Genomic DNA, 22839 nt, shown 5'->3' with positions numbered 1-22839 from the left:
GAGGGGTAGGCAGGCATTGGATTCAAAAAGTGCTTTTTTTTGTTTTATGTTTTTTTACACTTGTGCTTTTTCCAGATTTTATTAAAGGTTATTACAGTTTTAATTAAATAATCATGCACAATGCAGAGACAGATAGACAGACAGACAGAGACGGAGAGAGAGAGAACAACCGATACCGCTCTAAGAAACACCATACTGCACTTACATACTGTACAGCCTGTAACACGTTTATGTTTTATCACATATTAGTATAGGATATTACCACACTGTAAATATTACCCCACTGTAACCTGTAATAAAATACAGTAATCATGCATAATGGAAAAGAGAGAGAGAGAGAGAGAGAGAGAGAGAGAGAGAGAGAGAGAGAGAGAGAGAGAGAGAGAGAGAACAACCAATACAGTGATAAGAAACATGCCTTTATACGTACATGTAACAAACACATGAAACACACACATACAGGCTATTAACAGTACACACACCTACCTTCCCTTTTATCCCCAATCATTTCTCATTGTTTATTTCTTGATGTTTTGCCATGCAGTAAATTTCACTGCACAAAATGATGAGCACCCAAAAAAATTATGTAAAGCCATTAAAAATGACAAATAGCGAGCTATCACTATTATTATTACCCTAAAAGAATGTCATTTAAACGTCTTCACACATCACTGAGTTTGTGGCTTTTAACTGGCTAATACGAATATACCATTAGATCAATAGTGTATGGAAGAAGGTACTGGGTGGGCATGTACTCATGTTTTTTTGTAAGCTTTCTTGCTATTGGCAGAAACATGTCATTGTGCTTTTTTGTTCTTTTGATAGACATAGCATCGTCAATATATTTGCTACATCCGGAAAGTGTCAATGCACTCGGTTACAAAGAGCGCTTCCCTTTCCCTCTTTGTATAGGTGGGGAGAAGGTGGCGGAGGACTACTAAACCTCCTCACAAGTTTTAAAAGTCCACCCTTTGTAAGCACCAAGGGCAGCGCACACAGATAACAGAGAAAAAGTATTTTTATATATGTGGGTTTGCTTCTTGCGTATGTTTTACTGTATAGTCTGTGATGTATTGGGTGGGGCAAAATGAAAAACAAAGGGTTTACCTTTTTTGTGTACGATGTGTTTTAAAGACTGTGCTGTAATGGGTATGAGCAAAATGAAAAAGTAATACTCATTTTTATAGGGTAGCGTAACCTTCCGTAGCCTGCTGCGTGTTGTGTACAAGAGAAAAAAGACGTTGCCCTTTTTTAAGGTTTTTATACAGTATGGAGTATTTGGTTACAAATAAGGGAGAATAGCAAACAAAACTGAAATAGCACAAACCTGACAAGGGGTTGTCTAGCGTAAGGGCTAAGGGAACACAATGAGGAGCAAGAGCCTGCTGCAGACTGAGCGATCGAGTTGATTGTCATCATCTACAAGCTACTTTATTACTACAATTATTATTATTATTATTATTATTATTATTATTATTATTATTATTATTATTATTATTATTATTATATTCGTCCTACTGAGTCTGGCACTGGAAGTGAATTTTGTTTCCACACACCTATCGAAATAACTTCAGTACACAAGTGATGATGGTCAACCCGGTGGAATTGAAGCGAAAGCACAACAAAGAAGAGTATCCCAAACTCCAGAAATAGAAGGTAGTGACTAGATGGCAGTTATGGCTTGTCTACCGATGTTCATAATTATTTTTTAATCGTTTAACCAAACTATTGATCCTTTTAAGCTTAAAAACGAGTAAATTCTCGACGGTCTGCAACTTACAAAGTGACGCCTCTGTGGAGACGGCGGAGAGAGCTATCAGAAGGATGAAAGAGGCCAAAAGGCCCTTCCGCCTAACTGAAGTAGGTGGCATGTTTCCCCTTTTGGCACCTCCAGTGGTAATAATTCTTAGTCTCGCTTTAAATTTTGGTAACTTCCGACCACCTTCTTTTTCTTTTAAGTTGTAGAGGACTCCACAGGTTTTGAAGTTTATACGATCATCAGCACCTGAAATAAAGTTTTATTATAATCACTGTCATTAATAGTTCCATAATTACATTATTATTTAATAAACTTAATGCAACTTAAGACACAAACCTAAAAGGCACATAGCCGTCAGTAAAATTTTGGTTTTTCTTGCAGCCACCCTGCATTAAAAGAAAAGAATTTTATCCAAGATGGGGTGAGCCGTTTGCCTCCATTTCCTGAAAACTACTGTGTCTTGTAAAGGGTGGCCAGGTTGGAGAAGGCTATGAGGCTTCAAACCTCATCCTAAAATGCTGAGAAGCGACTGCATCTCAAGGCAAACAGCCCTTTCCCCTTTGGAAAGGGTGTTGCCAGAAAGGTACAGCCATTCAGTTTTTTTTCAAGTCTTCAGGGGTGAGGTTGTTGGCCCAAAGCTATTTTACTATACCTAAGTAAACATTAGTATCCATTTATAGCTGGGTTAGCTATACAACAAGAGCAATCTATGGACCTAGTAAATGTGAGTCGAGACTTGAACCACTCAGTGTTACACTCATATCTATATCTGCTTTGTATATTTCTATATGTGTGTGTATATATATATATATATATATATATATATATATATATATATATATATATATATATATATATATATATATATATATATATATGTGACTGTGTGTATGTTTGTATGTTCGTGCGCTGTAGAAATCCAAACCGCTTGACTTATCTAGACAAAATTTGGCATGCGGCTATCATTTGACCCAACTTAAATAACAGGGTAGGTTTCAAACCTGTGCCCCGTTCTCCTTCCCCTTCCCCTTCCCTTCCCGCATCCACCATCCCTTTGTAACTTTTATGGTAAATAAACTCTATGGGTTTATCATACCTCATTTCATGTACTCAATACCACAGAAATATATTATTGAAAATGCTTTTCTTTCCAGTGATTAATAATTCTGTATAAAGATTTGTGTTTAGCTTTAGTGGGGATGTGGTTAGATTTAGCAAGGGGTGTGTTTAGGTTTAGCATGAGGTGTGTTTAGGTTTAGTGGGGGGTGTGCTTATGTTTAGTGGAGGGTGAGTTTAGGCTTAGTAGTGGGTGTGTTTAGGTTTAGTGGGGAATGTGTTGAGGTTTAGTGGGGGTGTTGAGGTTTAGTAGGGATGTTTCAGTTAGGTGGGGGTTTGTTTAGGTTTAGTGGGTGGTAAATGGAACAGTCCCCACAGTAATATCTTGATAAAATGTACAGCAGCCACAGAAACACCTGGATAAAAGGAACAGTCAGCAAAGTAATACCTAGATAAAAGGGGCAGTCAGCAAAGCATTACATAGAAAAAAGGGACAGTCATCACAGTACTGTCTGGATAAAATGGACAGTCACCACAGCAATACCTGGATAAAAGGAACAGGCAGCAAAGTAATACCTAGATAAAAGGGACAGTCAGCAAAGTATTACCTACATAAAAGGGACAGTCACCACGGTAATATCTGGATAAAAGGGACAGTCACCACAGTAATACCTAGATAAAAGGGACAGTCATCACAGTAATACTTAGATAAAAGGGACAGTCACCCCAGTAATATCTGGATAAAATGTACAGTCACCAAAGAAATACCTGGCTAAAAGGAACAGTCAGCAAAGTAATACCTAAATAAAAGGGACAGTCACCAAAGTAACACCTAGATAAAAGGGACAGTCACCATAGTAATGTCTAGATAAAAGGGGCAGTCACCACATCAATACCTAGATAACAGGGACAGTCGCCACAATAACACTTAGAGAAAAGGGACAGTCACCACAGTAATATCTGGATAATATGGACAGTCACCACAGAAATGCCTGGATAAAAGGAACAGTCAGCAAAGTAACACCTAAATAAAAGGGACAGTCAGCAAAGTAACACCTAAATATAAGGGACAGTCAGCAAAGTATTACCTAAATAAAAGGGACAGTCAGCAATTTAATGTCTGGATAAAAGGGACAGTCACCAAAGTAATACCCAGATAAAAGGGACAATCACCACATGAATGTCTGGATATAATGGAAAGTCTCCACAGTAATATCTGGATAAAAGGAATCGTCAGCAAAGTGATACCTAGATAAAAGGGACAGTCAGCAAAGTATTACCTAGATAAAAGGGACAGTCACCAAAGTAATACGTAGATAAAAGGGGCAGTCACCACAGCAATGTCTGGATGAAATGGACAGTTACTACACTAATGCCTAGATAAAAGGGACAGTCACCACAGTAGTACCTAGATAAAAGGGACAGTCATCACTGTAATGTCTGGATAATATGGACAGTCACCACAGAAATGCCTGGATAAAAGGAACAGTCAGCAAAGTAACACCTAAATAAAAGGGACAGTCAGCAAAGTAACGACCAAATAAAAGGGACAGTCAGCAAAGTATTACCTAAATAAAAGGGACAGTCAGCAAAGTAATACCCAGATAAAAGGGACAGTCACGAAAATAATACCCAGATAAAAGGGACAGTCACCACAGTAATGTCTGGATAAAATGGAAAGTCTCCACAGTAATACAACAAGATAAAAGGAATAGTCAGCAAAGTGATACCTAGATAAAGGGACAATCAGCAAAGTATTACCTAGACAAAAGGGACAGTCACCAAAGTAATTACCTAGATAAAAGGGACAGTCACCACAGCAATGTCTGGTTAAAATGGACAGTTACTACACTAATGCCTAGATAAAAGGGACAGTCACCACAGTAGTACCTAGATAAAAGGGACAGTCATCACAGTAATGTCTGGAATGAAGCTGAGGCAGAACTTACAGAGAAACATGAGCAAAAGAAAGAGAAAAGTGATGCAGAAGCAGAGCTTAGACGTATAGAAGCAGAAGAAAATTTGATTAAGCTGAAGATGCAGGCTGAAAGAGAAAGGGAAGATAGAAAGGAAAGAGAAGAAGAAAAAACAGCAGAAGAAGAAAGAGAAAGAGCAAGACATGAAAGGGAGATGGAGTTAATAAAAGCTCGATCCACATTACCTGTAACACCGTCTAACCCTACTCACGGTAATTCAGACCCTGTATTTGATGTAGTAAGAGTGCAGAAGTTAATTCCGAAATTTACAGAAGAAGCTCCAGATGAGTTTTTTGATCACTTTGAAAAAGTGGCTTCAGGTATGGGATGGCCAGAGGATAAATGGTCAATCTTGTTACAGAGTGTTCTCATTGGTAAAGGAAGAAGTGCCTATTTAGCCTTATCAGCTGATCAGTGTAAAGAGTACAAGGTACTCAAACACAATGTGCTACAAGTTTACCAGATGACACCTGAATATTACAATGAAAGATTCAGATCTTTGAGAAAGGATGACAAGATAACTTTCTTGGATTATGCTTACAAAGTAAGAAGATGTTTTAAACGATGGTTGGAGGCTGCTAAAGTTAAATCTATGGACGAACTTGAGGAGTTAGTAGTCCTAGAACAATATCTTAGAGGAATTCCTGAACACATAAGAGCCTATTTAAGAGAGAGAGAGAGGTTAAGAAACTTGACAAAGCTGCTACATTAAGTGAAGACTTTAATATAATTTCTAGCAAAAGAAATTATATTGTCAAGTACCAGAACCAACAACGCACAGGTTTCAGGTCTCATCCAAATTTCAGGAACATTACAACTGGAAATCCTTCTAGTGGCTATGCCAATACAAAGCCAGGTAACAACCCTCAACAATTGAATGTTAAATCCTCATCATCCAGTCTGTTTTCAAGACAGATACAGAAGACTAATGTTGTCTGCTACAAGTGTAGAAGAGTAGGACACTAAAGTCGAGATTGTTATCATACACAACAGCAGACCAAACCAGTTGGTCAAGTGGTTAAAGGTAACCAGGTGAAGCAAACTACGAAGAGCACTGTGGGGACGACTGAGACTAAACAAGCAGAGTGTTTAGCAACCAGTGGAAATGTAACTTCAAGCAGTGAGTGGCTGAGCAGCTTGGAGACTTTTAAGCCATATATCTATGAAGGTACGCTGACAACTCAAGGAGGAAGTGTGCAGCTACCAGTCAAGGTATTACGTGATACGGGGAGTAACCATAGTGTGGTAGTTCATGGTGCTCACCCACAGCTGGAGAAGAATCTCACCAGAGATTCAGTTATTTTGAAGGGTATAGGAGGAGAAGAGGTAACTCCTATATGCCGCTTGCATTTGTCCTGTGAATTGGTGACAGGAAATGTTGATTTTGCTGTAAAGGACTCACTAGCTGTTGAAGGTGTACATGTTTTACTGGGTAATGAGGCTGGTGGTGTACCATTTGTTCCTTGTCCTATAGTGACAGACAAACCGTTAAGGGTTAGCCCTACTGTAGATTTAGAGAAGAAAAACCCCCACCTGTTTCCAAGTTGTGTAACTACCAGGAGTATGAAGAGAACTATGTCTGCAAGTGAAGATACTGAGGATTTACCTGCACCAGAAGAATCAAGTGACGGATCTTTAAGATTAGAAGAGCTGTTCCAGGAAAGTGAAGTTTCCCCTAGTGGTAGTAATGAAGAGATTTCCCAAGAAGAAGATCCTGTTGTTATTGAAGAGACTCCACGTAGTCAAAGTTTTCCTGAAGATAGTGGTGAAACTACAGAAGCAGAGTTAGCAGATATGGAGAGTTCAGCCCTTGAAGTTGGTCAAGTGACTAGAGAGAAGCTAATGAAACTGCAGAAGAGGGATACAACGTTGGCTGATCTGTTCTTCAGAGTTGTTGATCAAGAAGAGATGCAACAAACCTCCACCTGTTATTATCTAAAGGAAGGATTGCTAATGAGGAAGCATCGACCTGCAGATATACCAGGAAATGCTGAATGGGGTGAATATCATCAAATTTTGATTCCATATCCATTGAGGAAACAAGTTGTAGCAGTAGCGCATGAGTCTGGACATATGGGAATCAGGAAGACTGTTGAGAAGATTATGAAGCATTTTTTCTGGCCTGGACTTCACAAGGACGTTAGCAGATTTTGCAGAGTGTGTCACACATGCCAGATAGCTGGAAAACCGAATGAAACCATTCAGAAAGCACCCCTACATCCCATAGAAGTTAGATGAGAACCCTTTAGCAAGGTAATTATAGATGTGGTTGGGCCACTTCCGAAAACAAAGAAAGGAAATGAATATCTATTAACATTAATGTGTCCAGTGACTAGGTATCCTGAGGCGATTCCTGTAAGAAGTATAAGTGCAAAGGTAATTGCTGAGAAGTTGGTGGAGTTTTTCTCCAAGTTTGGAATACAAGAAATTGTGCAAAGTGATAGAGGAACGAACTTTACTTCAAAATTATTCCAGGATGTGATGAACTTGTTAGGAGTAAAACAACAGTTATCAACTGCTATCACCCAGAGACTCAAGGAGCCTTGGAAAGGTTCCACCAGACATTGAAAAGTATGTTAACTAAGTATTGTAATGAATCAGGAAGAGAATGGGATGCTGGTTTACCTTTAATGTTATTTGAAGTTAGAAATGCTTATCAAGAAAGCATGGGATGTTCACCAAATGAAATGATTTTTGGTCGAGACATTAGAGGTCCATTGAAGATTCTTGCAGAGAATTGGGAAGAAAATCAAGAGGAAATCCAAGGAGAATATGTGAAGAACTTGAGGAAAAGGTTAAGAGAAATTAGAAAATTCTCTTTAGAAAATTTGAAAATAAGTCATGAGAAAATGAAAAGAAAATATGATGCTAAAACTAAGCTAAGAAATTTTAGTATTGGACAGCAAGTTCTAGTGTTCTTACCAGTGAAAAGATTTCCCCTTACCAATAAGTTTCAAGGTCCTTATAGGATAATAGAGAAGTTAAGTGATCGAACTTATGTGATTGAAACACCAGGAAGAAGGAAACGACAGAGGAAGATACATGTGAATCTTTTGAAACCTTATTTCTCAGAAACTAAAACTGAAACAGTGTCAATAACACAGACAACTTCATCTACAGAGGACGATGATGGCTACGAATTGGGAGCTGAAAATAAGATGAACAATTCTTCAATATTAGAAAATTTGGAAGATACACTAAAACATCTGAGAGTTGAGCAAAGTAGTGAATTAAGTGAAGTGATTCAAAGTTTCCCTGAAATTTTTGCAGATGTACCTAGGCGTACCAATCTGACAAAGCATGAGATAAAGATCAGAGAAGATGGAAAACCTTTTAAAATGAGAGCTTATCGCTTATCGCCTTTTCATCGAGATGTTTTGAAGAAAGAAGTTGAATATTTGTTGCAGCATGGATTAACAGAACCCAGTTCAAGTCATTATAGTTCTCCTTGTGTGTTAGTGAAGAAACCAGATGGCTCATTTAGGATGTGTACTGATTATAGGAAACTGAATTCCATCAGTGTGGCTGACAATTATCCCTTGCCTCTTATTGATCAATTACTTGATAATATTGGGCAAGCCAAATTTGTTTCAAGATAGACTTGTTGAAAGGATATTATCAAATTCCCTTAGATGAGAATGCTAAGTTGCTGTCAGCTTTCATTACTCCTTTTGGACTGTATCAATACACTGTTTTGCTGTTTGGTCTGATGAATGCACCTGCAACATTCCAGCGAGTGATGGATCAACTACTAGGATCAACAGAAGGAGTGGATGTATACCTTGATAACATTGTGATTTATTCTAATACATGGGAAGAACATCTGAAGATATTAAGGTAAGTGTTCAAAAAATTACGGGAAGCAAGACTAACAATCAACTTACAAAAAAGTGAGTTTGGAAAGGCAACTGTACAGTATCTAGGATTTGAGGTTGGAAAAGGCCTTCTCGCTCCTACTGATGCTAATGTAGAAGGTATCCATAAGGCTACCCCTCCTGCTACAAGGAAACAGCTACAAAGATTTTTGGGCATGGCTGGATTTTATCGCCGATTCTGTCCAAATTTCTCAGCCGTAGTAGCTCCCTTAACTGACTTAACCAGTCCTAAAAGAAAGTTTGTTTGGACTCCAGAATGTCAAGAATCATTTGAGAAGGTTAAAGCCATATTAACTTCAAGACCAGTGCTTCAAGATCCAGACTTCAATAAAAAGTTCGTGATACAAGTTGATGCATCCAACTGTGGAATTGGAGCTGTTCTACTTCAAGAAGATGAGAACAAAATCTTCCATCCAGTATGTTTTATGTCTTCAAAGTTGAAAAAGCACCAGAAAACTTACTCAACAGTCGAAAAAGAAACATTAGCATTAATCACAGCATTGAAAAAGTTTGAAGTATATGTGAACCGACCTAGGAATGAAGAAATTTTAGTGTTGTCGGATCACAACCCAATCTCATTCATCAATAAGATGAAAAATAATAATATGAGACTGACCAGGTGGTCTTTATGCCTTCAACCGTATAATGTAAGTGTTAAACATATTTCAGGAAAAGATAATGTCATAGTAGATTATTTATCCCGTTGTGAATCGTTGGATTCAAACCCAGGATAAGTAATCTTCTGGGGGGAGCAATTTCATGATGTTGCCTTGTAATACATATATCCTCCTATAATTTTGACATATTTACTTTTTTCATGTGTTATGTGTAATGATAATGATTGTTGAAGTGTCATATTTAGTTTGGCATCAGATCTCAAAAGAACTAATGATTAAGTAACTTAAAAGTGTAATTTAGAATTGATAATATAATTTTAATGGTAACGTAGTTTAGAACAAATATCTTTCTTGATAAAAGCGTAGTAGAACACGTGTGTGTGTGTCCAGCAGAGACTTGTTTCATTTCAATTGTCATCAGTTGAGATAAGAAAGAGCACTTTGTTTTGGGTTAGTGATGACAGGGTTGGAAAACAATGTCGATTCGTCCCATACGAGCTCAAGACGAGTGATTTCATGTTGTTACATGCGTTGTTCAAGTCACGTACGCCACTTTGAGAGAAAGAATACGTGTCCTGATCAGCTATGTCATGTTTTGTAAGATTGTGTTCAAAACATTTTGCTGGGATGATGTCATTTTCCTTCTAGAAGCTTCTCCATTGTGTCTCGCACCCAAAACGCTTTAATGACGTCACCTTCCTGCTTCTAGAACTTTTGTATCTCGCACCCAAAATGCTTTAATGACGTCACCTCCCTGCTTCTAGAACTTTTGTATCTCGTACCCAAAATGCTTTAATGACATCATGTAATTGTTTCATGTGTTACTGGAATTCTAAAATTTGTTTCATTCTGATTTCTGAGACCAGTTGATTTGTTCCCTCTCTCTCTCTCTCGTTCTTAGAAAGAGATTACTTTTAACATAGTGTTTTTTGTGGTCACGTATTAGCATTAACTTTTGAGATCTGAATTTAGTAAAGTTATTTAGTTTGTAACGGCGCCTGGTAAAAGAGTGTGTATTGTGGTAACGCAGCTGCAGCAAGTGATTTACAGAGGTTTTCACAAGTTTGTGTAAGGTAATGTGAATTTTACTTATTAATACCATGGTATGATAAGTTACGAAATTTTGAACAAGTGAAATCATTATTGATAAATCTTATGTGTATTTTTGTGTGTTTTTTATTTACAATCTCTTTATATTTTCACATTTTTTTTATGTTTGTGATGTAACATTTATTTTCGTGGCATTTTAAATATTTCTTGGTAATTTAACATTGCATAATTGATTTAATTTAATATTTCATTCATTTAAGATTTTATTTTTAAATCTTGAGTAATTCTTGATAGTTTAAATTTTGCTTGATTAATTTAAATTCCTGATAAAGTTTTTGTGAATTAGTTTTGTTTCATAATTTAATTCAAGAATTAATTGAGTGTTGTGTTATTTTCAAGTAATAAGAAATTTTTCAGATTGTGAATTCTAATTATAAACTTTGAATTTAAAAATAAATTTTTGTATTTAACATTTTTAGAAAAAGTGTTTCATTTATTGATCACCAGTGAATAGGATTGATTGTGTGTGCAAAAGGCAAAGTGACAAACATGTTTTGTTCTTTTAGTTTTGCTAAAGTGAATTAAGACCAGGGAAACAGAGTTTTTTGATGGAGTGATGCCCTTTTACACTAGAAAATTTCTAGTTTAATTTTTGATACCTCACACATATTCTGATAAACTTAATTTGATTTTTTAAGTGATTGATAAATAAGTTTTTTCTTAAGGGATCACTGTCACCTTTAGAGTACTCAGTCGCAATTATTAATGTTATGAGAGTTCAGGTATCTGGCTGAAGTGAGGTATATTTTTGAATTTTGAGATTAGTTGTGTAATAACCAGGTACTTGATATGCATCGTGACAATATATATATATATATATATATATATATATATAAATATATATATATATATATATATATATATATATATATATATATATATATATATATATATATATATATATATATATATATAAATATATATATATGTATATATAATTTATATATATATATATATATATATATATATATATATATATATATATATATATATATATAATATATGTTGTATAATTACGTAGCAAAGGAGCCGAGGTCATCATTATCACGGAGAAGCCACATAGGTCTACGAAAACTATATCTTAACCTAAACAACCCCATTCCTTTGTTACCACACTTTCCTCAATCTAGGGCGTTGCCATTTCAAAAGAGGGCTGAAATTACAGGCAAAAAAGTGATGAAGTCACAAAAGGCGTAGTAAAATCCGGCCGCAAGAGACAGATATGGAGGTCAGGGGATACAAAGGAAGGGGCAGGGCGTAGGGCTTTACTCCGCAACCTGATAAATTATGATGGAAACGGAAAGTAGAAGTAGGAGTCTTTTCTCAATCAGTACCGAAAGCAATTGCCATTATAATACGCACAATGCTAACCATACCTGAAGAGAAAGACACTGGCACTTCTTTAAGCAATACAATTTGAAGACATATAGCAAATGCATCCACTCAGAAGCGTGTAATTATATAAATGCAACGCTTCTTTGTGGGTACATTTTTTCTTCTTTTTTCTTCATTGTCGTCCGAGAATTATACGACGAGCTCCTCCTAATTGGTGTTGTTGCACAAACTAGACTAATGTTCAACAAAAACCTTGGCTGGGTCAGTGTTGGGTGGTACTTGAATAATGGCACTTGCTTTCTATACTGATTGAGGAAAGACTCCTACTTCTACTTTTCGCTTTCATCATAATTTACCAGGTTGCGGAGTAAAGCCCTACCCCCTACCCCTTCCTTTGTATCCCCTGACCTCCATATTGTGGATGGGCTTCACTACCCCTTTTGTGATTTCATCACTTTTTTGCCTGTGATCTTAAGGTAAGCCCATGTCAATTGGGCACCCAAATCTTAAAAGGCAACGAGTAAGGAATACATGATAAATGAAATGAAAGGATAACTAACAGACAAAGCCCTATTAAAGGGACTCCCTTGAACAGCGATGAGTCAACTTCTCCGTTTCTTAAAATCCTCGAAAAAATTCCCCTGCCAAAGACTCAGTTCACCATATTTCCCCATCCCTTTTCTGCCCCCTCAATCCGCCTTGATCCGGACGCATTCCGGAACTCATCCCAGAATGTCTCTAACTCACGAGAATAAAGAATTCCACTCATAAGTTAAGTCGAAGGACTTCTCATTTCGCAACGGTGCTTTGAGTTCGAGAAGCTCTTTTCATTTCCTTCTTTACTTGGCGCGTTCTTTCTGAATTTTTGGGGGTAGTTTACCTCACTCTTTCACTTCCTGGGCGTGTTCTCTGGGTATTTTTCTCGTTTTGTGTGTGTCTGTGTTTGTCTTTCCCTTTCACAATGATCTTGACAAGACGTACGCAAAAATGGATGAAAAAATGTTTGCGCTTCTTTCTTATTTTGAACATACTTTCTTTATGGAGTTGAATTACTATTAGTCATATTAATCTTCTCTTGCTTTGGGTCGCAAATAACTATATTTTGCAGACAAAGCTTCAAAACTAGTAACAAAACATGACCCATGAAAGGGAAACGAAAGCTTCATCCAAGTTAAAGGAGTAAAAAAAATAACTTTTTCCTCTATAATCTAGCAAAAATTAATGACAGCCACCCGCTCATATATTTGCTATTTGATCATTGCATAGGTGACAACAGTTCATTTTTAATTCTATTCTACAAAGTTCAAGCTTGTGTAGCCTGGGCAATTTCCAAGATAGAGGGCCATGTTTCAAACACAGTTGGACCTACAGTTGGTTTACTGCTGTTTTGTTTACTTCCTGCCTGCTTTAATTTTTTTATTTTAGTCACCTTTTAGCAGAGTATTGGGTAGGTTTGTTTGAGAGTTAAACAATATTTTTGTAATTGGAATTTTATGTAGTGACGTTCTTTTGTTTATAACTAAACTATATTGTGTCACTGCAGTCTTGAAAATGCCATGGAATATTGCGAAACGCCGTCGGCCACAATAAAAGATGTCAATTGTTCTTGTGCCTTTGTATCTGCCCTTGTTGTCCCTGTGTGTGCGTGTGTGTGTGCGTGCGTGCGAAAAGTGTGTGTGTGTGTATATATATATATATATATATATATATATATATATATATATATATATATATATATATATATATATATATATATATATATAGTATATATACAGTATATATATATACACACACACAACCACACGGTAAATACTTTAGGTAAACAAAAGCCAACGACTTTCAGTGTATTCAATGCACCTCCGATTAATTTATTTTTTTGTGTAACTTAGTGCGAGATCTTTTGTCAAATGATTTAATCATTTATCATAATAAAAAAAAGGCCAAAGCCCAGGTGGATTTTTCCGAAGACTACATATTCATCATAAATATTTATCATAATTAAGTGTGACCCTGATCAAACTGCTTCAGAGAATAAAAAATTTTCTAGAGGTTTTTATTATACATTTCTAAAATACATTACAAATTTATCTATAACACAACCACCACATCACTACTACTGCTACTATTTATAATAATAATAATAATAATAATAATAATAATAATAATAATAATAATAAAAGATGGAGAGTTAAAAGATACATACAATTAAAGAAAACTAAATGATCCCTCTGAAAAACCACCAAAACCCTTGTAATCACCCGAGTTAAACAAATTAGCAAAAGAAACATAAAAAGTTCACAAACACACACAAAAAACTATTTTTATCAGTAGTATTATTACGTACATTTACAAAGCAACAAATACGTAACTATTTAATTTATTCAAAAATAGCTAAACAAACAAATTACTCAAAACATTTAAGTTTTAACAGGAAATAGAAAAACACAGTTTTATTAATATCAATGAAAAACACGATCCGTCATTCTCAAGTGAGACTCGCCATCCATGGCAGATTTATTTCTCTTCGTGGTGAACGGCCTCTCGAAAAACCCTTCCTAAGATAAGCACCAAGATACGAAGAGAAAATACCTCGGAAGAATGAGGATTACTTCGCCGAGGCCGTCCAAATTTTAATCACAACTATATTTTGACAGGACACTGATCATTCTTTTTTTCTTCTTCTCTTCTCTCTCTCTCTCTCTCTCTCTCTCTCTCTCTCTCTCACACACACACACAAACACACACACACATACGCACACACCCTTTCCAGCTTGTGATAAAACCGACTGACTGCCACGTATAAATTGTTTTCTTCTTAATATTTATATTCTTAAGTTAGCGCCTAGATGGCTTTGCTATAAGAGAGAGAGAGAGAGAGAGAGAGAGAGAGAGAGAGAGAGAGAGAGAGAGAGAGAGAGAGAGAGAGATAAAAACAGAAATGGTGAACAAACATGAAAACTTTCTTATCCCGTTGCAATGGCGACCACGAGCATCAGGCAATATAATAACACCGCCTCACTCTGTACACCTTCCACCCCTCAATTTCATTTAATTTCAGGGTGAGTATGACCTTGTTGATGGTACACCTTTCACCCCTCAATTTCATTTAATTTCAGGGTGAGCATGACCTTGTTGATGGTACACCTTTCACCCCTCAATTTCATTTAATTTCAGGATGAGTATGACCTTGTTGACAGTACACCTTTTACCCCTCAATTTCATTTAATTTCAGGATGAGTATGACCTTGTTGATGGTACACCTTTCACCCCTCAATTTCATTTAATTTCAGGGTGAGTATGACCTTGATGGTACACCTTTCACCCCTCAATTTCATTTAATTTCAGGGCGAGCATAACCTTGTTGATGGTACACCTTTCACCCCTCAATTTCATTTAATTTCAGGATGAGTATGACCTTGTTGACGGTACACCTCTCACCCCTCAATTTCATTTAATTTCAGGATGAGTATGACCTTGTTGATGGTACACCTTTCACCCCTCAATTTCATTTAATTTCAGGATGAGTATGACCTTGTTGATGGTACACCTTTCACCCCTCAATTTCATTTAATTTCAGGGTGAGCATGACCTTGTTGACGGTACACCTTTCACTCCTCAATTTCATTTAATTTCAGGGTGAGTATGGCCTTGTTGACGGTACACCTTTCACCCCTCAATTTCATTTAATTCCAGAGTAAGTATGACCTGGTTGACGGTAGACCTTTCACCCCTCAATTTCATTTAATTTCAGGGTGAGTATGACCTTGTTGACGGTACATCTTTCACCCTTCAATTTCATTTAATTTCAGGGTGAGTATGGCCTTGTTGATGGTACACCTTTAACCCTCCAATTTCATTTAACTGCAGGGTGAGTATGACCTTGTTGATGGTACACCTGTCACCCCTCAATTTCATTTAATTTCAGGGTGAGTATGACCTTGTTGACGGTAGACCTTTCACCCATCGATTTCATTTAATTTCAGGATGAGTACGACCTTGTTGGCGGTACACCTTTCACCCTTCAATTTCATTTAATTGCAGGGTGAGTATGACCTTGTTGATGGTACACCTTTCACCCTTAATTTCATTTAATTGCAGGGTAAGTATGACCTTGTTGACGGTACACCTTTCACCCTTCAATTTCATTTAACTGCAGGGTGAGTATGACCTTGTTGACGGTACACCTTTCACCCCTCAATTTCATTTAATTTCAGGGTGAGTATGACCTTGCTAACGGTAGACCTTTCACCCTTCAGTTTCATTTAATTTCAGGGTGAGTATGACCTTGTTGATGGTAGACCTTTCACCCTTCAATTTCATTTAATTGCAGGGTGAGTATGACTTTGTTGACGGTAGACCTTTCACCCTTCAATTTCATTTAATTGCAGGGTGAGTATGGCCTTGTTGATGGTAGACCTTTCACCCCTCAATTTCATTTAATTGCAGTGTGAGTATGACCTTGTTGATGGTTCACTCCTCAATTTCATTTAATTGCAGGGCGAGTATGACCTTGTTGATGGTAGACCTTTCACCCTTCAATTTCATTTAATTGCAGGGTGAGGGTGAGTATTTAATTGCACCTTGTTGATGGTAGACCTTTCATCCCTCAATTTCATTTAATTGCAGGGTGAGTATGACCTTGTTGATGGTAGACCTTTCACCCCTCAATTTCATTTAATTGCAGGGTGAGTATGACCTTGTTGATGGTAAACCTTTCACTCCTCAAATTCATTTAATTGCAGGGTGAGTATGACCTTGTTGACGGTAGACCTTTCACCCCTCAATTTTATTTAATTTCAGGGTGGGTATGACCTTGTTGACGTCATTCACTGCATTTACGTTATTAGATCAGAGTCCGGAAATCCAAATCAGGCCTCCTACTCCTATTCTTATCGTACCATATCTTTATGCCAGCACAGGCTATCGCTCTAAGACTGAACGCCTTCAAGCAAAAGCCCATGCTGGCATAAACCGGGTTCAATGTAGACTTACTATTTCCCACTCATGTCCTCTGTCAGACATGTCCTCCTCCAGCCCATGGCTGCCGTCTCGACCCACTATTTGATGCTATGGGTTCAATAATAATAATAATAATAATAATAATAATAATAATAATAATAATAATAATAATAATAATAATAATAATAATAATATTTTCAAGGCCTCGATAGTGGTAGTCAGAAGGAATTGCTTATATATATACGGGATAAAAATTGGAGCTAGACAAAAGGAACGGATGAGGAAAGGCGGAAGCAATGTGTAAAGACAGTTCAGTTTGACCCCTAGTGAAGATGGGGCAGAGATATGGGGGGCTATATTGGCTGTGGAACTGAGATTGCAGCCAATAAAATTATCTTAACAGGCGGGACTTAGGCTACAGATACTTAGGAAGTAATCAAGGCCTGTGACAACGGGGATACAGTGCTGGAGACTGGCTCCCAATTTCATCACTAAAGACTGGACCCAACCACGGGCTATCACACCAAAGAGTTGTCGATGATCGCTATTGTTGTAATGCCAATATTAGACAACGAATCAACCAAGGTCATGAAAGCCATACGTTAACTTTGAAGATCCAGTATTATTACTCAACATGAACCCAATAACACACGTAAAACCAAAATTTACTTACTTTCCAATCATGCTTCTTCCACAGAATAGAATTCGTATACGTGAAAACGATAGGACATAGCACGAAAAAGTGAGTTAATTATTATTATTATTATTATTATTATTATTATTATTATTATTATTATTATTATTATTATTATTATTCAGAAGGGGCCACTGACTTTAAATTCAAGCTTCCAAAGAATATGGTGTTCATTAGGAAGAAGTAAGAGGTAAAGGGAAATACATAAAGAAGAGATCTCACTTATGTAAAAAGAAAAAAAAAATAAAGAGATAAAAATGTATCAAAATGCATGGAGAATAATATTAGGGTAGTGATGCATTGCATCTTCGCTTGAGCTCCTGAAGTTCCAATTGCGCATCATCTGGGAGGTTGTTCCAAAGTCCAACGGTTTGATGAATAAAAGACCTCTGGAACTGAGACGTTCGACAGCGAGGCACACTTACTGCATGTTGGTGCTGCTGTTCAGCGAATTTGGTTCTCCTCGGCAGGTAAAGGGGATCAGGGATCAATTGTGAACGTGAAAGATCTCTGTTGAAATACAACTTATGAAAAAGTGACAAACAAGAGAAAATCCGTCGATGGGCCAAGTCATAACTGCTAATATCAAGAAACCGATACCTACCACCACGAACCACTCTAGCTATAATCTCTGGCAGAAACAAAAACTTAAAGATGGAAAAATCAACGAAAGTTGAATCGATACGCATAAGAGAAGTTAAGAAACGTTGGAAGGCCTTTCCCGTTGCATTACGAACTCCCCAAGAGAATCAACAGGCCTACGGATAAAATATTTACTATTTCGTACAAAATGGGGTAATATAAGGCTAAAATGTGTAGGAAAACATGCACATGTGAAAGGTTATGATGCGCCAGAAAACAAGCTATGTAAGAGGCTAAAATATGTCGGGAACGTGTTCGTGTGAAAGGTTATGCTATACCATGAAAAAATGGTATGTAATAAGCTAAACCGTGCTGGAATACGTGCGCGCACAAAAGGAGAGTGTGTTGAAAAACGTGGCAGTGCAAGGTCATAATGTGCGGGAAAACTTGTTCGTGTGAAAAGCTAGAATACGCCCTTGAGTAAAAGGGTAAAATATGCCACAAAACATCTTTGTGTAACATTCTAAAATATTTCGGAAAACGTATTCGTGTAAAAAGTTAAAATGTGCCAGAAAGCATTTTCGTATAAAAGGTAAAAGTGTATCGGTAATGTATTGATATAAAAGGTTAAAATGTGCCCGAAAACATGCTCGTGCGAACGGGAAAAATGCCGGAAAACATGCTCGGGTGGAAGGGTAAAATGTTATTTACAATGTTCTTTACAATATGTTAAATTGTACCAAAAAGCGAGCTCGTACAAAAGGGAAAAATGTGCTTGTGCTAAGGGCAAACTGTGCTTGGTTATCAAACTTGCTTCCTCAGTCAATGACATGAGATCGATCCAAGATGGGAGCAACCATTTTGGTATCTTAAGTACCTAAGTCGTTACAATGAATATGTAAACAAACCGAGTATTATAGGCATGTGAAAATATTTAATTAAAATAATAAAATAAAATATTAACCTTACACTTGATACTTTTATCCAAAGTGATCCTCCATAACATATAGGGATTTTCATTGCTTTCCAAATTAAGTTAAGTTCCCGGAAGGAACGTGTCCTTTATTGACATTTATTTTCTTATATATATTATTATTATTATTATTTTTATTATTATTGATCCGTTTCACCTAAACGGGGTTGGCTTCCGAGACACCCGAAACAAAGGTCACTGCACCTTTCATATTTCAACTGTTGGACATAGTGCAGCTACACAGAAGGATCATCAGCAGACAATCAAAACCTTCACAACACACTAGGCTGTTCACCCATAAAATGGTATGTTTTCTGTGAATGTTAAGGTCTCTGTTATTATTATTATTATTATTATTATTATTATTATTATTATTATTATTATTATTATTATTATTATTATTATTATTATGGTGTAAATGTAAATATGTATTAGAAATATATATATACATGACGAGAGCTTTCGAGAACCTGCTCGATTCTCCTTCTCAAAATGACTAAAACAACCATCAACATGGATAGTTTTGAAAAAAATAAATAAAAGTTTCAAACGAGTTGTTGACATATGAAAACCGGTCGAATTTAAAGACAGCCAATTCCGTACTTCCGGTAATACCATCGTCCTCCGTAGATGAACCAGCTGACCTCCTCGAAAGTCTTAAGGTATATTCACACACATTAGTGCAGTATCAGTGCCGTGTCCGCTCAGCGCGTCAGGGTCAGTGAAAAAAATATCGTTACTTTGAATTCGGCTGACGCATTCACAAATGCACGGTGCAGTACCGTGTTTTGATTCTCAGTGTCCGTTCCGTGAAGTTGAGTATCGTCACCACCGATGTGTTTGAGTTTTTGACAGGCGTCTGGCGCGTGTTGTGTCTGAAAAATGGATGACAAACTACTTATTGAATTGGTGCGAGATCATCCTGTTCTGTATGATTTGTCACAACCAAAATATATGAACAGCAGTTTCAAACAAGAAATTTGGAATGCTATAGGAAAAGAAATGAAAGTAGATGGTAAGTACTTTTTTATTGATGTTGTTAATACGTTCTTCATTTTTTAGTAACATGAAATATGTAAGCTAGCTATAAATTTATGGTTGGGCTTTTTCCCTCTTTCTCTTACTTGGGTCATTGTCAAATTTGCAGTCATGAAAATTGCCATGGCACAGATCCTGCCTCTGATTTAAAGTAATCTTTGTACAGCTCTCTTACAGTTAAGGCTTCTCTTGTTGCATTTCCACCCTGCAGATGCAGATTTTCAAGTCTTGCTTCTGTAGTTTCACTTGCCGTTGCATTTATTTCATATGGACATGTGTCTACTTCATATTTTCATATGAAATTATGCAGAATACAGACTGCAAGTATTATGTGCCTACATTTTCCGGTTTTACCTGAATTCTCCTGTTACATATTCGAAATTTTTTTAGCCAAAATGCCAAACGTGTTTTCAACAACCCTTCTGGCACGACACAGTCGATAATTAAATGCATGCCTAGAAGTATCCAATTCTTGCCCCGGATATGGTCGCATCAAATAAGTTTTTTGAGGAAAGGCTTCGTCACCCACCATTACATATGGAGCTTCAGTACCTGTGCCTGGCAATGTAGCCTTCCCTGGTACCAGATAATGTGCCTCGCTGAAGTGCTTTGCCTAGACTAGAATTTGCAAAGATTCCACCATCACTGTTCTTCCCATATGCACCGACATCAATAGGAATGAAACTGTAATGCGCATCAACAAGTGCCAACAAGAGAATTGAAAACATCTTCTTATAGTTAAAGTACAGAGATCCACTATTTTGGGGAGCCTGGATGGTAAAATGTTTGCCGCCCAAAGCTCCCAGACAGTTAGGATAATTCCAAAGTGCAGAAAAAGTCATTAGCAATTGATCTCCACATCTCTTGTTTAAGGATTTGGCAGCATTTCACTCATGAGATTTTCTGTTACTATCTTGCAAGTGTCCATGACAATCTTACACACTGTGCTATACCCGAAGCGGTAGCTGAACCAAATTGTTTTTTGGAAATCCCCCGTAGCTAGGTACCTGAAAGAAAGAAATATAACCCATTTAAAAAAAAGCATTTTTTCTTCTTCATGTACTGCACATCACGTAAGGGCAGATGGAACAACATAAGGGACAATTACAGAAAATCTCTGAAGAAGACTTCAATTAAGAGTGGGCAGAATGCAAAGAAAATAAAACTTTATAAGTTTTCAGAACAATTAAGCTTCTTAAAGAAATATATGTACGAGAGGGAAACCAAAGGGAACATTGCCAGTCAACACGATGAAGAAAACAATCAAGATGATGTTGCACAACAACATGAAGACGAAGAAGAGAACATTGCGGATGATGCAGGGGAACCCACAGTACTGGACATAGATTTGCAAACACAGCCATCGCCCTCACCGAAGTCCACCTTTGAAGTTCCGGGAAAGTCATCAACAGGAAAATCAGCAAAAAAGAAAGTGGCACCCCAACAAACAGCTTCTGCAAAATTAATGGCGTACTTGGTGAGTAAACAAGAAAATCAAACCGCTTCCACATCACCACACCCTGCTGATGCATTGCTAGCAGGTATTGCTCCAATTTTGAAAACTTTAAAACCTTATTACTTGAATGTAGCACAATCTGAAATATTTGCCACAGTACAGAAATATGATATGCAGATGCTTATGAATCAACATTCATTTGAAGGAAGAACTGAACCTGCAGTCTCCGGACCATCAACTTCCGACTCCACTACCCTGGCCTCAACTGTTTCAAGAATATACAACAGCAACATAGGAAGATCAGCATCAAAAGCTATCTGCTTGCACAGTAATTACAAATAGCACCAATTCCTTGCAGAACTACTTTTCAATTTTTTCAGGACTCTTAACTCTTTAATAGGCAAGTAATGGTTTACAATTTACAGCACTGTAAAAATCACCACCATGGAGAAACACACAAAAAGAAGATGTTATCCTTTTTTAAACATGAAGTAATGTACTGGCATTTAGCAAGCAAAATAAATGGCTAAGATTTGTTTGTCTCAAGGAAAATCTCTAGCATGGATTTGAGCAGATAATTACAGTAACAGCCTACTACAAAATATTTGTATTATTTTACCTCAAACAAACTGCTAATCGTTCCATCGGTGTTATAGATTTTCTCCAGTGAGTGTCTTGCTTCTTCAGGCGAGCCTCCGTTTTACTGAGTAATATGTTGAAACAGTTATTGGACATTCTAAAGTACTGGAAAAATGTTGTTTCATCATCAGTCAATTCCTTCTACAGAGTAGCAAACTCTGCTTCACTTTCTCTTTTCTTCCATGCTTCTTGTACCCACTTTCTTTTGTTCACCTTATGCTCAGCCTCTTCCTTTTCATAAAAAATTATGGCAGTCATTGCCAACTCCATGTCTGAAAACTTTGCCATCTTGGAAATCACTGATTTCACGTTGTACGGGGTCACTACGGATATGTGTGCATAGACGTCACTGAAGCGTCACGGATATCACTGACACTGAACTGACACGGCACTGATACTGCACTGATGTGTGTGAATAGGCCTTTAAGGGCCCCATACACGTTACGATCGCCGGATCCGGTCGTTTGAATAGGAAGTAAAACTCACGGTCGATCTCTCCGTTGCGAGGTTCGTGGCTTCCGTTTCGGTCCAGGTGACCCAAAACCTCCACGTCTATGGTGTGATCTGAAGATTTATTTCAGTTTCAACTACACGCTGAAAGGGAACTTGGCAGCTATGTCGGCAGATGAGTCCTGGGAAGAGTTTATTGAACGTCGTATGGAAGCAAAATGCGGCTTATAATAAATTAGTTTGAAAATTACAGGAGTATATATATATATATATATATATATATATATATATATATATATATAAATACATATATATACATA

At 37.0% G+C, this 22839-nt stretch overlaps 1 protein-coding gene across 13 annotated transcripts in view; it reads right to left on the bottom strand.

Moving 5' to 3' along the window:
• The window catches only part of LOC136825538 (uncharacterized), an 841925-nt gene that overhangs the window by 91199 nt on the left and 727887 nt on the right, over positions 1–22839 (bottom strand). For all 13 annotated transcript variants that reach the window (XM_067082124.1, XM_067082125.1, XM_067082129.1 and 10 more), the window contains one exon: positions 1781–2005. The gene's annotated coding sequence lies outside the window, so the exon portion shown is untranslated. The remainder of the gene's footprint in view (positions 1–1780; positions 2006–22839) is intronic.

This window comes from Macrobrachium rosenbergii, chromosome 37, assembly GCF_040412425.1.
Source record: "Macrobrachium rosenbergii isolate ZJJX-2024 chromosome 37, ASM4041242v1, whole genome shotgun sequence".
NCBI lineage: Eukaryota > Metazoa > Arthropoda > Malacostraca > Decapoda > Palaemonidae > Macrobrachium > Macrobrachium rosenbergii.
Note: the sequence above shows the minus strand (reverse complement) of the source record. Positions and strands in the feature narration are given on the sequence as shown.